A 24,612-nucleotide genomic window follows, 5' to 3' on the forward strand; every position below is an offset into this window, starting at 1 on the left:
CTAGTCTGATGCGAGTTTGTTTACAAATGACTATGTGCTTTTCTCATGCTTTGTTTAGACTTCTCTCTTTGTCTTTGATTTTGTCATTTTGATTATAATATGCTATAGAAAAGACCTTTTTGAATTGTATCTACTTCAGAACTTCTGGGCTTCCTGTATCTGGATGCAGTTCATGTTGGCTTTGATTGTGGTTGTATACAATAGCATGTCTTCCATTTGATTTTTTTGGCAATAACAGAATCAGTGGTGACTGATTTCCTCAGTGGCTTAAGATGCAGTTGCTACTGGAGGCTGTAGTGACTGGGATAACAGTTGGACCCCTTTGATGGCTCTGATGGATCAAGTATAACTGTCCTTGGCACCCAGGGTGGTGTACACTGACACTGGTGTTAGCAGGGGCAGGCAGGCCAATTCTTGAACCTCCCAGCAGCTTTGTCAGATGCAGAAAATGGTAGCAGTGGGCTGGACAGATGGGAAAGTTCTCATGCCCCTGGGTAATAGGTGTGGCATGTGTGATGACAGTAGCAATGTTGGAACAACCCTAAAGGCCCCAAGTGGTTCACAATGGTGTTGGTGGTGGTTGTAATGGGTGGGGTAAGCCAGTTTCCAGGTTCAAGTGTGGCAAGTGTAGATGGGTATCAGGTATGTTGGCAGAGGCCTGTTGAATGGGTCCAAGCTCAGGCAGCTGAGAGATGTTCTCAGGTGCCAATGTGGTGGACTGGACTGGGCAATCTCCAGGCTCTGGACAGTGTGCCCAGGTAGCGGGGGGAGTGAAATTAGGCCAAGAAGACCTGCCCTCAGGTCCCCTGATAGCAGATACAGAAACTTTCTGTGTTACGCAGGTGCAGGGCAATCTCGAGGCCACCGGCAGAATGCTTGACAGAGGCAGCAGCTGTGCCTGTAGCCCTTCTGTTGGGGAAGACAGAGTTGCTTTCAGTGGGAACAACTGTAGGCAGTCATCTGGGGGGTACACTTCACTCGAGCTCTGACCCTTAAAGTGGCAGCTGCTTAGGATTTGAGGGTTTGTGGGACACCCTGTAGGCCCCCTCTCCAGAGTGATCCTATTACATTTTCTCCAGGCAGCTCCCCGTGTTGATTTCAGGGCCCAACTGGGTCAAAGGGCTCTCCCATGGATAGGATAGCATGGTGAAAATAGAGAACACCGAGAATCTCCCTTTCCCCCTACTTGGAGTCTCTCCAAGCCCCCAACCAATCCCAGCCAAGCAGTCGCTTTGCTTTCCTATCTTTCCTTGACTTAGGTGTTCCCTGTCACTTTGATGAATTCCAGTGTCCTCTCTTAGGTGATCTATTTTAAGTGTGTAGTTATCTACTCACTATTTTGGTTCTCTTTGTGGAAGAGCAAGTACCAGATGTATCTAGTCAACAATCTTGAAGATCCTTTCCCACATTATATATATTTAGAGTTAAATATTCATACCTTTAGTCCACACTATGTTCAGCAGGAATGGTTAAAAAGATGCAATAAAATTCAAGAGTACATAATAAGATCAAAGTCGTATGCTTTATGGAGAATAGTGTGCCATAGACAAATTATCCTGAAAATATATCCTCTTCTACCTCTTACAGGACCAGCTCAAAAACCCCATATACCCCACTTCTAGACATCCTTTTACTTAGAATTCATAAGATCACTGCAATTCTATGAGCACATTATATAATCTCTACAGATTTCTAAGATTTATATGTATTGTATATGATATACAGATATATCATATATATATGTGATTTCTTAATCAGAAAAGAATTAATTTCTCAATTTTTATTATCATGTATGAGGGCTGAGCACCGTGACTCACACCTCTAATCCCAGAACTTTGGGAGGTCGAGGCGGGTGGATAACTTGAGGTCAGGAGTTTGAGACCAGCCAGACCAACATGGCAAAACCCTATCTCTACTAAAAATACAAAAATTAACTAGGAATCATGGTGTGTGCCTGTAGTCCTAGCTACTTGAGAGGCTGAGGCAGGAGAATTGCTTGAACCCGGGAGGTGGAGGTTGCAGTGAGCTGAGATTGTGCCACTGCACTCCAGCCTGGGTGACAGAGCGAGATTCCATCTCAAAAAAGAAACAAAAACAAAAACAAACAAACCACCACCACAACAAAATATATATATATGTATATATATGAAAGACACTCACTTATTCATTTAATAATGTCCTTATGATACATAACAGATGATGACAAACATATTTTCTGTTCAGTCTTCATGACACTCGCAGTCTAACTGGGAAAAGAAACACTAAACAAACACTTATTAAAAAACATCAATTCCAACTATATTAACTGTCACAAAAGAGAGTACAAAATGAGCAATAAAATGCCATATCTAAGGAATCAAGGAAGGCATTCCTAGTAGGCTGACACTTAGAGTGACCTACAAAGATTAAATAAAAGGTACCATAAGGAAAAGAGAAGAGAATGGACCTTTAAGAAAAAAACAATCCTCTGAATTTATATAAAAAACATATCCCGTGTTTATAACACAAAAAAATATATTGTGGATAATAGCATTTCTCTTCTTATTTTTTAATTTGATCATATGTCATTACAGACTTGTATGATTGCTTCTCACAAGTCCCATTCAAAGATACTCTTTATGTTCCAGACTCCCCCCAAAATGTGGTATGTCAGACAGGTCTTCAATGCATGGAGACAACCACACAAAAATGCAATTTTTTTATTAAGAAACCTCCACACTTTTAAACTCAGTATAATATAGGTTATTGAAGACTAAGTCAATCAGGCCGACTGAGAAAAACAAGTCTTTTGTGAACCTTGAAGAGAAATAATGTGTGCAAATAACAACTCAACCTAGTCAACTATACCTATATATTAAGGATGTATGCTGAATATATCAAGAATGATAATGGAGAAAAGCCAAAGAGAGAGAAAGTGAAAGATGGGGGAGGGGGTGGAGAGAGAGAGAGAGAGAGAGAGAGAGAGAGAGACATTATTAGTTTGTAACAATCCAGTTTAAACATTTAATGTATACACAGAAAGTGTATTTGAGTATTTTTTGGCTCAATAAAATTACAACATCACTGAATAGTCAGTATGCTTCAAGGGTTAAGAGCATGGATTTTTCTAATTAGACATATTTCTGCTCTTTGCTTCATTACACATGAGCAGTGTGACCGTAAGCAAGTTACTTTAATCAAAATGATCTTCATCAGTAAATTGAGAAAAATATTAGATCGCACAAGAAATAAGCCTTATAAGAACTAAATGTAAATCGATTAGGATGGTTCCCTTCACAAATGTACTCAATATGTGCTACATAAAAAATGCATTTGGTGTAATTAAATATCACCTAAAGTGCTGAATACAATTTCTCTGGTGCATTAATATAATTCAATGTATTATTCCTTTATTCTTGGATATTTTGGGTATTTACTTTGATGGTAGATATAAAAAAAAAAAATGAATGCCATAGTGATCCTGAGGAATTAATCCTATATTTATGGCTGTTTACAAAGAGTAGTTGATGAACTATAGTATATGACATTTTTAGGCTTCTAATACATATTGAAAGGTATAAAAAAGAACAGCTAGATTACTGCTCATTCTGCCTTTAATGATGTCGAACAGTATTCATTTAAACATTTCTTTCCTAACCTTGAATATTCATGTTCCTTCTGTGTCTAATTTAAGTTTTCTAGTTTTATAGATGAGAATGATACCCCATAGTTGTAATTTAAAATTTTTGGAACAGTAATAAGTTGAACGTGTTCCCAAAAGTACCATTTGAAATTTGATGAGACATTTAAAAAAATAGCATGTTGTTATTATGCTCTATGTAGATGGAGTTCAATAGACATAGTTCTTATGTTGTACTACTTGATTGCCACCTTAAAAACTAATTACTTTTTGTTTATACTTCTTCTTCTTAGATTACAATAAATCATGCCATTCACACAAGTTCGTACACGTATTTAATTGCTTCTTTGAAAGGTTTGGCAGATACATCAAGCCAGTTCATTAATGCACAGATGATTCCTTCACATTAAGAAAGACACATTGGAGCACCATAAATGTCAAGGCAGTTATTACGCACAAAAAGCATAAAATGGCAACCATCAAAAGGTGAGCCCTTATTCAGTAGAGATCAAAAATAAAACTGCAGTAATTCCTTTGTGTAATAATGGAGAAATATTAGATTATTTTAAGGTCATGCGAGGAGAATCTTTCATTTGTCAACTCTGTCCCTTTGAGGAAGGATTTTTTGTGTGTGTGTATGTGTGTGTGTGTGTGTGTGTGTGTGTGTGTCACGATTCTGTTCACACATCAGTCTGCGAGGAACAGCAGGTTTTACCATTATAATTCATTTGTTTGGATTCTTTTATCCAGATATTTACTGAGTTCACATTATTTCCATGAACATTTATATGAGTCTCCTTCTCTTTAATAATTAAGAGTTTACTAGAAAGAATAAAAATCTCAATGTTGTTATATTTTTAAAAAACATTTTAAAATACACTAATAGCAATTTAAAAAGGGTTAAACATGGGGGTCTGGAAATTCATAATCACTACTAGCTCTGAATTCTAACATAGTGGAGTCAATATATAACAATATTTCATTTGACATTAGAAAACTTTCTAATTATTTCTCAAGTGTTTAAGCAGTCATTTAAACATTCATATGTTTATTAGCTATGTGATCTGACTTTAACCAAACAAGAAATGAAATTAAATTACATGTAAATAGATAATTACAATGTACCTACTCTTACTTTATCTTGTATCGTGGATACCAGCTCAGTCACAGCAGAATAGGGCAACAGTCAGAGTTGCAAGGACCCCTATCCTAGATACTATTTTGAGACACACTCTGGGCCATAAAGGAACCCACTGCCTTATAGGGAAGAGCCCAGTCCTGGCAGGATCCATCACCTGCTGACTAAAGAGGCTTTGGGGCCTGAATAACCAGCAGTGATAAAGGTAGTATACTGTGGGCCTTGGGTGAAACTCTGAGACTGGCTGGCTTCAGGTATGAGGTCGGCCACAGTGCAGTAGAGCATTAAGCAGGCTCTTGGGGTCCCCAATTCCAGGTCTTTTCTTTTGGAAGACATTTCTGAACCTGCCATGGGCCACAGGAGAGCTCACAGACCTGAAGGGTGAGTCCCAGGTCAGGCAGCATTCACCACAAGCTGACTAAAGAGCTCTTGGGCCTTAGGGGAACATTGACACTAGCCTGGCAGTGCTCTCTGTGGGCCTGTGATGATGGTGGCATGGGGTGAAATTTCTCTGCCTGTAAAAAGGGGAACGAAGAATGAAAAGGACTACATTTCATGGTTTGAGTGACAGCTTGGCTGCAGTACAACAGAATACCAGAAAGACTTGTAGTATTTTTGACTCCAGTCCGTGGCTCCCTGATGTCATATCTGGACCTACCTGGGGCCTGGGGGAACTTATCACCCTCAAGGGGAGGGCACACATGCTGGCCTCACCACCTGCTGATTGTAGAAACAGAGGACATTGAACAAATATAGTTAGTATCCAGGTATTGGTTACAGCAGGCCTTAGGCAAAAACTCAGTACTGTGCTTCCTTCAGGTCTAACCCAGCAGAGTTCCAGTGGTGGTGGCCACAGGGGTGCTTGTGTCACCCTACTCTCAGCTCCAGGTGGCAGAGAGAGAGAGAGAGAGAGAGAGAAAGAGAGAGAGAGAGAGAGAGAGAGAGAGAGAGAGACTCCACTTGCTTGAGAGAAAGTATGAGGAAAAAAAAAAAAGAGTCTTTTCCTGGTAATTCAGATAATTCTTCCAGATCTTACCCAAGACCAACGAAGTAGCACATCTATAAGTCTGCAAGAACTGCAGCATTACTGAGCTTAGGGTACCCTCTAATGCAGATATGGCTTAGATTACAACACCCAGGTCTTTTCAAATACCTGGAAAACCTTACCAAGAGAGATAAGTGCAAACAAGTTCAGACTGTGAAGACTGCAGCAAACACCTAACCCTTCAATGCACCGACACAAATACCTACAAGCATCACGACCATCCAGGAAAACATGACCTCATCAAATGACCTAAATAAGGAACCAGGGACCAGTCCTGGAGAAAGAGAGATATGGAACCTTTCAAACAGAAAATTCAAATAGCTCTTTTGAGGAACCACAAGTAAATTCATGATAATACAAAGAAGAAATTAAGAATCTTCTCATATAAGTTTAACCGGGAGATTGAAATAACTTTTTAAAATCAGGCAGAAATTCTGGAGTTAAAACATGCAATTGACATGCTGAAGAATGCATTAGTCTTTTCATAACAGAATTGTTCAATCAGAACAATGAATCAGTGAGCCTGAAGACAGACTATCTGAAAGTACACAGTCAGAGGACACAAAAGAAAAAAGAACACAAAGCAGTGAAACTTTCCTATAGGGTCTAAACAATAGCACCAAAAGGGCATACTTAAGAGTTATTGACCTTAAAGAGGAGGTAACGAAAGAGATAAGGGGAAAAAGTTTATTCAAAGGGATAATTACAGAGAACTTCCCAAACCTAGAGAAAGATATCAATATCTGCGTATAAGAAGGTTATAGAACATGAAGCAGATTAACCCACAGAAGTCAACCTCAAGGCATTTAATAATTAAACCCTGAAAGGTCAGGGATATAGAAAGAATCCTAAAAGCAGCAAGAGAAAAAGCATAAATAACATACAGTGGAACTCCAATATGTCTCATGAAGACTTTCCGGTGGAAACCTTATAGGTCAGGAGAGAGTGGCATGAAATATTTAAAGTGCTGATGGAAAAAAAAAAAAACAACTTTTACCTTAGAATAATGTTGTCAGTGAAAATACTGTGCAAACATGAAGGAGAAATAAAGAACAAACAAATGAAAACTGAGTTATTTCATCAGCCTCAGACCTGTTACAAGAAATGCTAATGAGAGTACCTCAATGAGAAATAAAATAACATTAATAAGTAATAAGAACTCACCTGAAGGTACAAAACTTACTGCTAATAGTAAATACACAGAAAAACACAGAACATTATAACATTGTAAGTTGATGTGTAGACTATCTTTAACAAATCAAAAGCAATACCTACAACAACTGTTAAAGACATGGACAGTACAATAAGATATACATAGAAACACAAAGCATTAAAACATAGGGTGACAAAGTTACAATAGAGTTTTATTAGTGGTTTTTTTTTTTTCTTGTTTGTTTGTATATGTAGACAGTGTTAAGTTGTTCTCATATTTAAATAACGGGTTCTAAGATAGTATTTGTTAACCTCATGGTAACTTCAAATCAAAAATCATAGAAATACACAAAAGTTGAAAAGAAATTAAATTATACCACCAGAGAAAATTATCTTCACTAAAAGAAAGGAGAAAGGAAAGAAGAAAGAGAAGACCACAAAACAATCAAAAAACAAAATAACAAAATGGTAGGAGTATGCCCTTACTTATCAATAATAAATTGCATGTAAGTGTACCAAATTGCCAATCAAAAGGTGTAAAGTGGCTGAATGAATAAACAAACAAGGTCCATTGATCTGCTGTCTACAAGAAACACACTTCACCTATAAAGACAAACATAGACTGAAAATAATGGTATGGAAAAAAGTACTGCATGCCAGTGGAAACCAAAAGTGAGCTGGAGTCGCTGTTCTTAGACAAAATGGATTTCAAGACAAAAACTATAAGAAAAGACAAAGAAGGTCACTATACAATGATAAAGGGGTCAATTCAGCGAGAGGATATAACAATTGTAAATATATTTCACCCAACAGTAGAACACCAAGATATATAAAGCAAATATTATCACACTTAAAGAGGGAGACAGACCCCGAATCAGTAACAGCTGGAAACTTCAACACCCCCCTTTCAGCATCGGACAGATATTCCAGACAGAAAAGCAATAGAGTAAAAACAGACTTAACCTGCACTATAGACCAAATGGACCTAATAAATATTTACAGAACATTTCCTCAAATGGCTGCAGGATACACATTCTTTTCCTCAGCATATAGATCATTCTCAAGGAAAGATCATATGTTAGTTATGTATTAAGACAAGAATTAAAACAATCAAAAAATTGAAATAATGCATCTTCCCTGATCACAATGAAATAAAACTAGCAATTAACAACCAGAGAAATTTTCGAAACTATACAAACACATGGAAATGAAACAATATGCTCCTGAATGACAAATGAGTGAATGAAGAATTTAAAAAGGAAATGAAAAATGTCTTGAAACAATTGATATAAAATACAACATACCAAAACCTATGGGATACAGTAAAAACAGTACTAGAAGGGAAGTTTATAGCTATAAGTGCCTACATCAAAAAAAGAAAAAAAATCAAATTAAAAACCTAACAACGAACCTTAAAGAACTAGTAAAGCAAGAGCAAGAGCAAACCAAACCTGAATTTAGCAGAGGAAAAAAATAAAGAAAAATCAGAGCAGAAATAAAGTTTAAGTGACAAAAACAACACAAACATAAATGAAACAAGTTTTTTTTTTTTTTGAAAAGTAAGTAAAATTGACAAACCTTTAGCCAGACTAACTGAAAAGAGAGTGAGAGAGAGCCCAAATAAATAAAATCAGAGGTGAAAAACAGGACATTATGAATGATACCACAGAAACTCAAAGGACCATTTGTGGCTACTGTGAGCAATTATTTGCCAGTCATCTGGAAAATATGGAAGAAATGAATAAATTCCTAGACATATATATTCTACCAAGGCTGAACCATGAGGAAATCCAAAATCTGAACAGACAAAATATAGGTAACAGCATTGACATTATAATAAAAGTCTCCCAGCAAAGAAAAGTCTAGGATCCAATAGCTTCACTGCTGAAATCTACCAAACATATAAAGAAGAACTAACACAAATTCTACTTCAGCTATTCTGAAAAATAGAGAAGTGAATACTTCCAAAGTCATTATATGAGGCCAGTATATACCCTGATACCAAAACCAGACAAAGTCATATCAGAAAGAGAAAACTATAAGCCATTATCACTGATAAATATTGATGTAACACATTATCAACAAGATACTAGCAAACCAAATTCAATAATACACTAAAAAGATCGTTCATTATGACCAAATGAGATTTATCCAAGGGAGGCAAAGATGGTTCAACATAAGCAAATCAATCAATGTGATACATCATATCAGCAGAACGAAGGACAAAGTCATATGATCATTACAATTGAGGCTGAAAAAAGCATTTGATAAAATTCAACATTTCTTCTGGATAAATAACCTAAAAAACCTGGCTATATAAGAAACATATGTCAACATAACAGACACCATATATGACAGAATTATAGCTGGTTATATGCTGAATGAGGAAAAACTGAAAGCCTTATGATCATTGCAATTGAGGCTGAAAGGGCATTTAATAGAATTCAACATTTCTTCTAGATAGATACCATTAAAAACTTGGTATATGTCAACATAATAGAATCTGTATGTGACAGACCCATAACTAGTTTCATACTGAATGAGGAAAAACTGAAACCTCTCTTCTAAGATCAGAAGCATGAAAAGGATGCTCATTTTCAACACTATTACTCACCGTAATACTGGAAGTGCTAGCTAGAGCAATCAGACATGAGGAAGAAATAAAGGGCACTCAAATTGGAAAGGAAGAAGTCAAATTATCCTTGTTTGCAGATAATATGATCTTATATTTGGAAAAATCTGAAGATTCCATTCAAAAATCTATTAGAACTGAAGAACGAATTCAGTAAAGTTGCAGGATACAAAATCAACATACAAAAATCAGTAACATTTCTATATGCCAACAGTGAACAATCTGAAAAAGGAATCAATAAATATCATTTACAATAGCTACAAACAAAATACCTAAGAATTAAGCAAAGAAATGAAAGGTATCTACAATGAAAACTATAAAACACTGATGCAAGCAATTGAAGAAGACAAAGAAATGGAAAGATAGGTTGTGTTCATGAATTAGAGGACTCAATATAGTTAAAATGTCCGTACTAACCAAAGGAATCTACAAATGTAATGCAATCCCAATCAAATTACCAATGAGATTCTTCACAGAAATAGAGAAAAAGAAAATTCTAAATTTTACAGGAAACCACAAAAGACCCAGCATAGCCAGAGCTATTCTTAATAAAAAAAACAAGACTGGAGGAATCACATTACCTGACTTTAAATTATACTACAGAGGTATGGTAACCAAAATGGCATGGTACTGGCATAAAAACAGACATAGAGATAAGTGGAACGGAATGGAGAACCTAGAAATGAATCCATAAATTTACAGTGAACTCATTTTTGACAAAAGTGCCAAGAACATACATTAGGGAGAGAACAGTCTCTTCGATAAATTGTGCTGGGCAAACTAAATATCTATATAGAAAAAAATGAAACTACATTCATATATTTTGCTGTGTATGAAAGTCAAATTAAATTGGATTAAAGACTTAAATTTAAGTCTTTAAACTATGGAACTACTACTACAAAACATTGAGGAAACTCTCCAGGACATAGAAGTGGACGAAGGCTTCTGTAGTAATACCCCACAAGAACAAGCAAGCAAAGCAAACCTGAACAAATCGATTACATCAAGTTAAAAGGCTTCTCTGCACAGCAAAAGAAACAATTGACAAAATATAGACACAGCCCACAGAATGGGAGAAAATATTTGCAAACTACCTATCAGATAAGGGATTAATAACCGGAATATATAAGGAGTTCAAACAACTCTATAGGAAAAAATCTAATAATCTAAGTAAAAATTGAAAAAAAACCTGAATAGACATTTCTCAAAAGAAGACATACAAATGAAAATAGGTATATGAAAAGTGCCTCAACATCACTGATCATCAGAAAAATGCAAATCAAAACTGCAATGAGATATAATCTCATTCCAGTTAAAATGTCTTTTATCCAAAAGTTAAGAATATCAAATGCTGGTGAAAATATGGAGAAAAGGAACCCCTGGTATACTGTTGGTGGAAATATAAGTTAGTACAACCACTGTAGGAAACAGTTTGGAGGTTCCACAAAAATCTAGAGCTACTATATGATCCAGCCATGTCACTGCTAGTGATATATTCAAAATAAAGAATCCAGTATATTGAAGAGACCTTCATGGCAGTCCCTCCCATCACAGACCTGGAGATGTAGGAGGGAAAAATAGTTTCCTTGGCCAGGCCCAGGGACCCACAGCTCTATGAATCCTCCAGACATGGTGCTCTGCATCCCAGCTGCTTCAGCTCCAGCTGTGACTCAAAGGGGCCAATGTACAGCTCAGACCGTGGCTTCACAGGGTGCAAGCCCCAAGCCTTGGCAGCTTACATGTGATGTTAGGCCTACGGGTGCACAGAAGTCAAGAATTGAGGTTTGAGAATCTCTGCCTAGATTTCTGAGGATGGATGGAAATGCCTGTCTGTCCAGGCAGAAGTTTGGTGCAGGGACAGAACCCTCATAGAGAACCTCTGCTGGGGCAATGCAGAAGGGAAATGTGGGATTGGAATTTCCACAAGGAGTCTCCACTGGGGCACTCCCTACTGGGGCTATGAGAAGACAACCACCATCCTCCAGCCCACAGAATGATAGATAACCGATAACTTGCACCATGCACCTGGAAAAGTTACAGACACTCAATGCCAGCCCATGAAAGTAACCAGGAGGGGGGTTGTACCCTGCAAAATCACAGGAGTGGAGCTGCCCAAGACTGTGGGAACACCCCTACTGAATCATCATCACCTGGATGTGAGACATGGACCCAAAGGAGATTGTTTCAGAGCTTTAAGATTTGACTGCCCCACTGGATTTTGGACTTGCATGAGGCCTACATAGCCCCTGCATTTTGGCCAGTTTCTCCTATTTGAAATGCATGTTTTTACCAAAAGCCTGTACCTCCATTGTATCTAGGAAGTAACTAACTTGATTTTGATTTTACAGGTTCATAGCCAAAGGGACTTGCCTTGTTTCAGTTGAGGCTTTGGACTTGGAACTTTGAGGTGAGGCTGAAATGATTTAAGATCTTGCGGGACTCTTGGAAGGCCAAGATTGTGTTTTAAACTGTGAGGACATGAGATTTGGGAGTGGCCAGGGTTGGAATTATATAGTTTGGCTGTGTACCTACCCAAATCTCATCTTGAATTTTAGTTCCTGTATTCCCCACACGTCATGAGTGGAACCAAGTGGAGTTAACTGAATCATGGAGGTGATTTTCCTCATGCTGTTCTCCATGATAGTAATGAGTTAGTTCTCACAAGGTCTGATGGCTTTATAAGGGCTTCCACTTTCGCTGGGCACTTACTTTTCCTCTTTGTCACCATGTGAAGAAGGACATGTTTGCTTCCCTTTCCACCAGGATTGTAAGTTTCCTAAGGTCTTCCCAGCCTTGTGGAATGCTGAGTCAATTACACCATTTTCTATTTTTAAATTACCCAGTCTAAGGGTATAGCAGTATGAGAATGTACTAATCCACATAGAAATGATACTGAGTATTTAAAATAATTTCTTAAAATTTTTCTTATGATGATGAATAACTGACTTTTATAACAAAGAAGCCGTTCATGCTCAATTGTACAAAAGCATAATCTAAGCATTACTTTTCCCTTGTCACTCTATACACTATTTAAGTACTTTTGACTTTGTCCTAAGTATACTGCCGTGTAATGACATAAGATGACTTAATTTTCAGAATATTTGTTCCCATTTAAACCACTAAGTAAATGTTCTTTGTACAGCTGCTCTTGACCTCACTTGATCTTTACTTTGCTCAGAAGTAATCATAAAGTCAAAAGCAAACTTGCCTGTGGGCACTGAATTTATTCATTTACCTTTCTAATATAATGGTCATTTGTGTGATTCAAAATGCATTATATTGAATTTTATTAGGTTAGGATTTAAAAATCAAATATAACACTATCTTTTAATGAATTCACAAATGCAAGAGAATAGGTCACTTGCAGAATCCCATAGATACTTCAGAAGTGATGATTCTTTATTTGAAAAACACTTGATTTATCATATTGTGTGTGGAGTTGAATGTGATGTCCTTCCTACAGACTTACAATAAATGGTACTGGGCTGAAAAGTCTTACACAACCAAGCACATTTCAGTCAAATCATCAAATTAATTGCCTTTTGCCTTTAATATGCCTTCACTGATAACAGCAAAGAAAGAATGAAGCTTATTTTGTAAGACTTACCCTCCAGGAGATGAGATCAAAAGAAAAAATGAATGAAAGTTAATTCAATGGCACATAAAATAAAGCAATTACATTTTTTCAAGGAGTAATCTGTAAAGTTTGAAGTGCTAACAGGATCACTGTGGTGACTAAGTTAAAATCCATATTAGACTACTTAAAGTACTTTCATTGGATGGCTAAAGCAGTGTCATAAGTACAGGGGAAACTGACACATCATTAGACAGAAGTTAGATAAACTTCCTACCACATGGGTAGACTAGAACAGTCACAGAAATTTCACTGAACTTCTCAGAAAAGTGAAATCATTACATTTTTCTAGCATCATGCAAAATACAACTCAAAGTGAATTTATCAATACCTGAATAAAACATGACCTAAAATGAAACAATTTAAATATTATATAACATCTGAAAAATGTGTCAGATAACTCAATAAACATAAAGCTAAAACATTAAAGCTAATAAAAAAAAAAAAGTTTCTGGATTATACAGCTACGGGTAATGTTTTCCATATGTTCTAAAGCCATTCTACATTTTATCACAATAATATTGAACCAGTGTGGATGTCAGACTCTGCATTAAATCTCTCTGATTTCTTTATGAGAACCTGGTAGGGTTGGGCTATTCTAGCCTCAGGTGATTGGTGTTGGTCAAGTAATTTGCATAGGTCATCAGAAAGCGAAAGTGTTGTGGATCAAGATAAAACATGTAAGAACCAAACATGATGTGCCATCTTCTTTCTCTCCACCAGAATAACCAGCAATGTTGCAGAAATTATCTGCTGTATCACCCTGGTCCCAACTTGCAGAAGATGGGAAGCAGAGCTCCCAGCCTGCCCAAGATGAACGTGTGGTATAGACAAGAAATATACCTTTGTTCTTTTAAGCTTCTGAGATTTTGGATGTGTTTGTTTCTTACCAAACCACATATCCAAAGTTACTAATTGATGCAATTTGTATTCAGAAAGAAACTCATTTACAGCTATTTTTATTCTAAATAATTTCTAAAATGTCCACTTTATTAATTTTGATATATCCAACAAATAATCTAGATACCAAGTTTGAATCATATTTATTTTGTCAAATAACACATATATTTTATAAATTACATACAAAAACTGTAGCAATCTTATTTTGTTGGGGTGATCAGACCCAACACCAGGCTGTGGGGGTTACAAAGTATGGCGGAGTCAAAGGAATGAGAAAAGACAAGTTTAAGAGTGCATAAAGTGGGACCAGGGGGCCAACGCTAGTACGGAGGCTGCAAAGGCCTTGAGCTCTGGAAGCCTGCACTATTTATTGGTGATCAAACAAAAAAGCAGGTGGTGAGGATATGGGGGTTGAAAGAAACTGGTATATCAAGTGCATGATCTACAGCTGTGACGGTTTAGCATTTTCTTTGCAGCATATGGAACATGTTCTGCTACTTGAGATAATGGGAAACATGTTCTTCTAGTTTAAGATACAATTGATCTATGAGACTGGGAGTGCTAGAAGCAAGGAGCCAGCAAGTCTAGACACATTCTTCAAAGGCCACAAGGGGTTTTAGACCCCGGACCCTGGACATGTTCCAAGACTTTTACATTATGTCAGACATGCAAGCCCTGCCTCAACTTTTTTCCCAACACTCAGCTTTTCCACAACATGCCCCCTTTTCTTTTTTGTAAAACTGCCACAGCTATCATTGCTTGTTCTTGATGGTGGCTTTCTCTCCAGAGGCAGCTTCCACATCTGCAGACTAAAAGGAGATAGTACAAGCACTTAATTATTAGAACAAAATTTGCAAGTGTAGAGCTTCCAATGGCCTTAATCCATTTCAGAGGATTGATTGCAGACAACTCATTGGTTGCCTTGTTCAAAATATCAGTTCCAGGGAGCAGGGCTTTTTTCCCAACACTCAGCTTTTCCCCAACATATTTTTTTTTGTTATTTATCTCAAAAACACATTTTCCTGATTCTCCTTTGGAAAATCAGATCACATTAAGAATATAATAACATTATTCTTTATAGTCATTTTAGGTTTTATCATTGTTTGAATATTTATAAATAAGAAATAAATCAAAATTAACAAGAAGCTAACCACTAGTTTTAGAAAATGCTGAATTTGATATTTGTTTATAGTTTGAGACAGACGGAGGTCTATTGTTATTAATAGTATTTATTTTATCTGACACAAATAATTTTGAATCAAGACTTTAAATCATGTCTTAATAAGAAAATACTAAATACTGAGAAGTTATTATTAATTAAATATTCCAAAATAGTTGGAGTGTTAACTACAATATAAACAGTATTGAGATTATAAATATAAAATTAAAATTACATTTAAAGTCAAGTTCTGAAAGCAATTACAACCAAAGTCTTTATACTTATGTCTATAAATAGTTCACATAATATATTTGCTGACAAAGACAATCATGATTATTAAACAGGTAAAAAGAATGCTATTTTTCATTTACTTCTGTGGAAACCACACACACAAACACATTCTACTTAGAAGTAAGAGTAACAAAACACTGAACAAAATCTGGGTTATATCTTCATTTACTTAAGTATAAATAAACTGAAAAATGTGCTACAGAGCTCACACAGAACATCATTATTGCCTGGGAAAAGGGATAAAGAGTCTTCTAACATCCTGTTTTTCTCTAGTTTAGAAATACAGAATCCAAGCCAACAGAAAAGGAAGCAATTACAGGTTACATGTTCTCAGGTTGGGGATATTTACCCAACCTTTTTATTCATTCAGCTGAATGAAACAAAGTATAAATGAAAGTGAGAAGCAGCATACACAATTCAGAGAAATAGAGTACCTGTATTCACAGCCTCAGAAGCATTTCATAGTGAAAATTATAATTCCAAAATATTGATTCTTATTAGCAAAAAACAAAACTACAAAGACTTTAAATTCACTCAAAGAATGATATAATATCATAAACACCTTGGGAACAAAACAGAGATTTATTGCTCCAATCCTAACCTAAAATATAATGTTTCTATGAAATTCAATTTTAATAAGCTTATCAAGTGATTACATATCTAGAAGATTGTGTCTTCACTGGTCTAGAAACTATCATACTTTACAGAACTCCTGTGAAGATAGAAAAGGAGCTTCCTGCTTTGTGCAATAAACGAACCTAAAGATTTATATATATCAGAAGAGAAAAATGTAAAAATGGTAAATACGGGATGTAAATGTAAAAATACACAACCTAGCCGGGCGCGGTGGCTCAAGCCTGTAATCCCAGCACTTTGGGAGGCCGAGGCGGGCGGATCACAAGGTCAGGAGATCGAGACCACAGTGAAACCCCGTCTCTACTAAAAATACAAAAAATTAGCCGGGCGCGGTGGCGGGCGCCTGTAGTCCCAGCTACTCAGGAGGCTGAGGCAGGAGAATGGCGGGAACCCGGGAGGCGGAGCTTGCAGTGAGCCGAGATCGCGCCACTGCACTCCAGCCTGGGCAACAGCGTGAGACTCCGTCTCAAAAAAAAAAAAAAAAAAAAAAAATACACAACCTAGAAATTGCAGACGTCTTACGATGAAATAATCAAATTAAACACAAACAATCATAGAAATAAGTACTTTCTGGTTAAGAAAATGTGTCAGACTTATTTGTAATAATGCAACTGTATAAGAAATAGAAGGTTTCAATTAAAACTTAAAATACATCAATCAAGGTATTTCAAGTTATGATGTTTCATGATTCTATATAGTTCTCAAAAGTCCTTCTGAGAGACAGCAAGAGCTCAGCTGAAAGTTTGGGAATGGTGAACTTGTATTCTTGGTAATCTTTTTAACTTTCATTTTTTAAGTTCAGGAATATGTGTACAGGTTTATTACATAGGTAAGCTTGTGTCATAGAGGATTGCTGTACAGATTATTTTGTCAGCCATGTATTAAGCCTGGTACCCATTAGTTATTTTTCCTGATTCTCCCTCTCCTCCCACCCTATACCTTCCGATAAGCCCCAGTGTGTGTTGTGCCCCTCTATATGTCCATGTGTTCTCCTTCTTCTAACCTATTCTAAGTGAGGACATAAGGCATTTGATTTTCCACTCCTGTGTCAGTTTCCTAAGGATAATGGCCTTCAACTCCATCCACGTCTGTGCAAAGGACATGATCTCATTCTTTTTCATGACTGCCTAGTATTCCATGGTGTGTGTGTGTGTGTGTGTGTGTGTGTGTGTGTGTGTGTATATATTTCTTTATCCAGTCTATTATTGATTGGCATTTAGGTTGATTCCATGTCTTTGCTATTGTGAATAGTGTTGCAATGAGCATATGTGTCCATGTGTCTTTATAAGACAATGATTTAAATTCATTTGGATACATACCTAGTTCTTTATAGATTGCTGGGTCAAATGGTACTTCTGTCTTTAGGTATTTCAGGAATCACCACACTGTCTTCCACAATGGTTAAACTAAAGGCTTCTACACAGCAAAAGAAACTATCAACAGAGTAAACAGATAACCTACAGAATAGGAGAATTTTTTTTGCAAACCATGCATCCAGCAAAGGTCTAATATCCAGCATCTATAAAGAACTTAAAGAAAATTACACACAAAAAAACAAAAAACAAAAATAATGAGGGCAAATGACATGAAGAGTCACTTTTCAAAAGAAGACGTATACTTAGTCAACAATTGCGTGAAAAAAAAGTTCAACATCACTGATCATTAGAGAAATGCAAATTAAAACCACAGTAAGATACTAGCCCACACCAGTCAGAATGGCTACTATCAAAAACTTAAAAAATAACAGATGCTGGAGAGGTTGTGGAGAAAAAGAAACACTTATATGCTGTTAGTGAGAGTGTCAATCTAATATCAGTATTTTTTGTTTGTTTGTTTGTGTGTGTGTGTGTGTGTGTGTTTGTTTGTTTGAGACGGAGTCTTGCTCTGTCACCCAGGCTGGAGTGCAGTGGCCGGATTTCAGCTCACTGCAAGCTCCGCCTCCCAGGTTTAGGCCATTCTCCTGCCTCAGCCTCCCGAGTAGCTGGAACTACAGGTGCCCGCCACCTTGCCTGGCTAGTTTTTTGTATTTTTTAGTAGAGACGGGGTTTCACCGTGTTAGCCAGGATGGTCTCGATCTCCTGACCTCGTGATCCACCCGTCTCGGCCTCCCAAAGTGCTGGGATTACAGTATTACTGGTGTTTTTATTTAGAATAGGACTGAGCTATAACCTGTTATAGGAATATTCATATTGCAGGGAAAGTACTTTGTAAAATTTCTCTCACCTAGTTTTCAAGTATATTTGCATTTAACAAAATGCAGTTATATTCATTATTATTATTGTTAAAATCATTCGTGTATAGCAAGTTTATAATAAGGTCTTACATACAAACAGGAGTCTTATGAAATATGTATAATGGCAATCAGGAAATTTGGTCAGTGAAGACAATCTGGTCTCTTTTGTCATGAGGTCTTTAGATGTTTCTATTTTAATTTTGTCTGACTGTGAACTCACACAATCTATAAGAAGGTAATAATTTGCTCCTTATTACTATTGAATAAGTCTGTAATAAAAGACCAGGTAAAGAATAACTGCTATGATTTTATGGAGAGAGTATTGTGAGGAATAAGCTTGTTACCTGAGCTTAAGAGCATGAAGGTAAAACACAAGGGCAATGAACTCTGGCCTCAAGTTGGCGTGCATTCATATTTCAATATAATTTATTATTTTAGGATGTTGTATTTTATAGGATAAAGGTAAAGTTTTGTGAACATTTGTAGTCATTAAGAACAGTGTGCGTGTTACTTTGGTTGAGCTTGTTTGATCTTTGTCCTCTCATTAACCTCTTTTCATATTTATTCACTTGTGTAGCAAATGATGGTTTCATAATTTATTTTTCACTCCCTTTTATCTGGCCACTTGAGAAAAAATTAGGTCAGAGAAGACAGTTAAGCTTTTGAAGTTGTTATAATAGGATAGAGTTTGACAGGTGAAAAAACCAAGGGAGGCCTAATTCAAATTCACAGAGTATCTGACTAAAGCAAAATAATAGGTCTAGCAGAGAAGAATCCAAACTAGTAACTGAATATCTTGGCAATACATATGTTAGGCTATGATTTAAATTGTAGATGCCCTGAAGGAATTAGATCATCAGTATGTACTTGTTTGAACACTGGTCATTCCATTTGAGTCAACTTTGAGAATATAATATTAAAATTATACAGGAGACCAAAAATACACCCGAGTTAAAAAGGTATTTAAAAAGTACAAAATTCTTAAAGTCATCTGTCAGTCACTCATAGGAGTAATGACTCCTATATATCTGAATAATATCTTTCATTTCTATATTTTGGCATCTTTAACATGTGTATGTACAGTCATATCTATTAGTTTTTGTTATAAAAAATGATGCTAAAACCTAGTGGCTTAATGTTAGAACAGTATTTTCCCCCACCAATATGTTGATCATTTGAGCACTATAAGCAATCAGTCAGGTCTAAGTGATCTCATTTTGGCTTACTCACATGTATGTGGTTAGCTGATGGGTTACTTGAGACTGGATTGCCTCCAGCAGATTCATTTGCATATCTAGTGTTTGCTTAAGTATTAGCTAGTAAGGTCAAGTGCCTGGATGTGGATGTCTTACCATAAGATTCTATCAGCCTAACCTGAACAGCAAAGTTCCAAGGCGGCTAGGAGAAATGAGTAAGGTCTTCTGACACATGGGTTCAGAATTGGCAAACTGCCATTTTGGCTGCAATGTGTTGGCCAAAGCAAGCCACAAGATCAGTGCATATTTAACCTTTCTCTTAATGTGATGAATTTCAAATTTAAATTATAAGAAACTGTGGATATAGAGTATTCACATTGTGTAATTGTATGTGTAGGTGTGTTTTGTCCATGTATGTATATGTGTGTGTATCTATATCTGTATCTATGAGCACATGTAGTTGTGTTCCTTGTAAATAAGTTGATAATGATATAGGATGGAAAGAAAAAAAAACAGCCTTCTCCTCCCTCTTTTGTTAATATACAACTTTAAGTGTTGACTTAGAACACAACTATGCCAGTTAATGTCATGTTAACCAGGAGTTTTGGGCAGATGCTAAAGGTCACACTGTCAAAAATTCACAAATACAAAATAGTAATAGACATCTCTCAGGATAAGATTTCTAATCATAGAAATGATCAATATTTGCTTATCTGGGTCTCTCTAAATACCTTTCCTACCCAATACAAGTATTTTCAATGTAGTGGCTATTTGGGGGAGCAGAGGGTAAGTTAAGAGACATGACATGTTGTGAGTTACTATAATTTGGAAGTCAGGCTTTGGCTGTAGGGTAGACTGAGTATACAATTGGTGCTATTTCTCCAATGCTATTTGTATCCACATGTTTTACAAAGTAACCGTGCAGCTTCTGTGTTCACTGTGGTGAAGTCTATTTTCATACCCTCTGTGCCTTGTGACCTCTTTTGTCCAATGGAATGGAACATAAATTACACTGTGACAATTCTGAGTCTAGTACTCAGTAGACTATGTATCTTTCCATTCTCTTAGGACCGTTGCCTCCACTGTGTGAAAGATCTAACCTGCCCTGCTGGAGGATGAGAAATCACAGGGATGAGTGTCAACTCTGTTCAGCTTTCCCAGGTGAAGCCCAAGACTTGTGAAAGAGTCAGGCTAAGATTAACACAACTGACTATGGATGCATAAAGAATCCTAGTCCATCCATAGAATTGTGAGTGAAGAAAGTTGTGTTTTAAGGAACTAGGTGTTGGATGTACTTTATGAGCAGCAATGGCTAACTGACACTGACACTGTTAGGAACGTTGATCTACTGCAAAGTGTCTTCAACAGTTATACTAACCAAGTTATGTTGTATAAAATTCCTATGGTCTACAGTTAAAAGAGAAGATGATAAACATGACAAAATTAATAAAAATATAATCTTAACGGTGTATTTATACATGGTAAATTTTAAAATTACTAGTGCCTAAAGAAATATTTTTATGAAATGATTGCTAATGAACTAATGTATATTAATTAAATATAAAATTACCAAAATGTTTCATGACTCTGTGAAGAAGACAGTAAAAATAAACTTCATTATTATATTTTCCAACTTATACTTAAGAGATATTTAAAATATTATCATCAAATTAAGTTTATACAAGGCAGGATGTCTTCTGATTTCTTACTAATATTAAAAATAAACTCTATCATTAATTTACTTTGATTTAAATAACTTGTGATGATTTTATTATTGTTACAGGATAATTCTCATAAAATGTGTCATTATAGTACATGATTCTCTATTTTTTAAATAATCTATATTATTAAATTATTTTTACAAATGATAAAACCTATAATGTGACACAAATTTAAATTAATAATTTTGGTAGTTTTAAAACAGAGTGGAACATATTCTATTAACAGCTACAGACAGTTTACATAAAAATTCAGGATATAGGCAGGGCGCGGCAGCTCACGCCTGTAATCCCAGCCCTTTGGGAGGTGGGTGGATCACTTGAGGTCAGGAGTTCAAGAGTAGCCTGGCTAACATGGTGAAACCCTGTCTCTACTAAAAATGCAAAAAAATTAGCTGGTCATGGTGGCGTACGTTGGTTATCCCAGCTACTAGGAAGGCTGAGGCAGGTGAATCACTTGAACCCAGAAGGTGGAAGTTGCAGTGAGCCAAGTTCATGCCACTGTACTCCAGCCTGGGTGACAGAGTGAGACTTCTTCGACTTAAAAAAAAAAAAAAAAAGAAAAAAAGAAAAAAGAAAGAAATAGGATATAAACTTTGAATGATAATTTTTGATTATATATGTGTGTGTGTGTGTATATTTGATGGATACTCTTAGAGATTTACATTTCAAGGAGGCTATTTTGAACTATTTACTATTTGTACTGTGTTCTTCACAACTAGGTGTGACTACCTAGCAATCAGAAGACAAAGTAAAGAAAAGAGTAACTACCTAATACTATGTAGGATAATTCTAGTTTTTTTTTTCCTTTTTTTCTTTTTTATTTTGAGATACAGTCTTGGTCTGTTGCTCAGACTAGAGTGCAGTCGTGCAATCTCAGCTCACTGCAACATCCGCCTCCTGAGTTCAAGCAATTCTCCTGCCTCAGCCTCCCGGGTAGCTGGGATTACAGGTATATACCACCTCATCCGGCCAAACTTTGCATTTTCAATAGAGACAGGGTTTCACCATGTTGGCCGGGCTCGTCTTGAACTCCTAACCTCAAGCGATCCACCTGCCTCAGCCTCCCAAAGTGTGGAGATTACGGGCATGAGCCACCATGCCCAGCCTGAATAATTTTAGTTTTAAGTACTAACTTAAGTGTATTAGGTACAGTGCAATTTTTCTGTATCTTTGAAATCAAATTATTCAATTAATCTCTTTCTCGCCGGGATTCTTTTTAATAAATAGAAGTTTAATATTAAATTTTCCCAGTTTTGGTACAGAGAATTTAGGTAATCAGAAAATGTGTCAAATATTATAAGCACTTTTTAACATTCACAAAATACTTTCAATTTGTGGCCCAAAACACCACCAAATAGTGTGGGCTTAGGTAAAAGCCAAATACATACTGGTCAGACTCCTTCCATTGACCCTTCCCCCTTGATCTTCTAAGTGACAGTCCCCTCTTTTATTCTATCATAGGAAATTTAATAAAAGCAGTCACTTTTCCTCTTAGAGAATTTGCCAGCAACATTGGACGAGATTGTATTTATAAAGGACCATGGAAAGAAAATACTGAGTTGAACAGAAGTCATATTCAAATGGCTTATACAGTGTGGGAAAAATAATAAAATGTGTTGAATTAATGCTTTCATATCTCAAATTTGGTTTATTATTTCACATATGGAGCAACACATAAAGCTCCTTTAAGTAACAGTTACACACTGATATATGATTCATGTTCTGTACGATTTTATTAAATTTGTCTTTCATTTTTCATTATTCAGTACTTCACTAAGACACAGGTATATCTCTGTCCTGAGCTATGCGCCTCAGCAGCCTTGCTCTTTGGAGAACCTTTGAAATTTCTAAGTTTTCTGTAGTGTGTGAGATCTTCTGGCATTATCAGGGGTGGTCTGGTCTACATTTCTCGTAGTGCTTTCTCTGTCTCATTCCTTCCATCTTCCACTGATAAAGAGTTGAACCAGCTACCCTGGAATCTGCAGGATTTTCATCATCATGATCATTTTATGGCTCCATGGTCAGTTCCAAACCTTCAGAGGATGGCTTGGCAAGGAATACATTCTCAGGTCATAGCAGAATTTTCAAAGTGGGATCATGGTGTTTTTCATGGGCTGCCAGAGTGATGCTGCAACAATGACTTTGAGTGAAGCGAAATTATTACACACAGAGAACATCCATAGGAAAAATTTGCCACCAACCCAAAGCACACACTAGAGGAGACAGTGCTGTTAATTTTCCACATTTTCAACCATGACTTTTTTTTTTTTTTCCAACCATGACTTTTACTGGAAAATGATTATAGAAACATAAAACAAGAGTATAATAACAAAATAGCAAAAGTGTTAATAATTTTAAATTGGTTTTAGAGATATGGGACTAAAACAATTGTGAAATAAAACTCAAATATAACTGAGTTTAGGGACCCCAACACCATTAGAAGCCATTTACATGTTAGTTCACTTCTTGAATGTATTTTTCAATACAAACACAACTATGTGTATATCAAGGCTCACATACTCAAAGCTTCTTGTTAGAATAAGAAAGAGACCCTCTTCTTCTTATGTACTCTATCTTTACTTGTGTATATACCCATTTATGCTCAATCATTGTGCAAAAGCTCAAGCATCGAGAGTGTGTGACACTGAACCTGACATCCTTTAATGACATATTTGGAATGGACAGAATGGTCAATTCCTCTAAAAGAAGAAGCACTCGCCAAACTAATAAACTTACTCAACAAATATTTATATAATAAGAGTGAAAAGAATAGTATAAATTATGAATACATATTCAAAAATAATTTCAGAAGCAGTTCACACTTTTTGTATAGATATGATTTCCAGTTGAACAATACTGTAGTGTGTAAAACAGCTAAACATCCTTCAATCATCAGACTGAAGTACAATTCTGAATACAGAATTATGAAATCTTGGTCCTTATTTCAACTCTTCATTAATTTGCTTGGCTAGTTAGATAAAGTCTTTAGGTTTGTTGGAGTTGAGCTTCTTCACTTCTAAAGCAAAGCCTTCGATTAGGTCTTCAAATATTCTGAAAGAAGTGGGAACAGGGACTATACTGCATCCCCCTTTATCGCTTTTTATTGTTTTTTTATATGGCGCGCACTCCTTTATTGCTTTTCACACCTGCCTAGTTCATAAGAAGCCTTCAGAAAATGTCATCTGTTTTTTGTTTTGTTTTGTTTTGTTTTGTTTTGTTTTCAGTAGAGACTGTGTTTCGCCATGTTACCCAGGAT

The 24,612-nt window shown here is 36.3% G+C and overlaps 1 long non-coding RNA gene across 2 annotated transcripts in view; it reads left to right on the forward strand.

The window, feature by feature from the left end:
- Nucleotides 1–20,786, forward strand: part of LOC105472997 (uncharacterized) — a 49,680-nt gene extending 28,894 nt beyond the window's left edge. Inside the window, exons 3-6 of one of the 2 annotated variants that reach the window (XR_981986.2) lie at nucleotides 3,913–4,105; nucleotides 11,935–11,993; nucleotides 13,944–14,044; nucleotides 20,704–20,786. This is a non-coding gene — a long non-coding RNA (uncharacterized lncRNA). Of the gene's footprint in view, nucleotides 1–3,912; nucleotides 4,106–11,934; nucleotides 11,994–13,943; nucleotides 14,083–20,703 lie in introns of those variants that run through there. The other variant, XR_981987.2, reaches the window with a different exon arrangement.
- Nucleotides 20,787–24,612: the final 3,826 nt, after the last annotated feature.

This window comes from Macaca nemestrina, chromosome 6, assembly GCF_043159975.1.
Source record: "Macaca nemestrina isolate mMacNem1 chromosome 6, mMacNem.hap1, whole genome shotgun sequence".
NCBI lineage: Eukaryota > Metazoa > Chordata > Mammalia > Primates > Cercopithecidae > Macaca > Macaca nemestrina.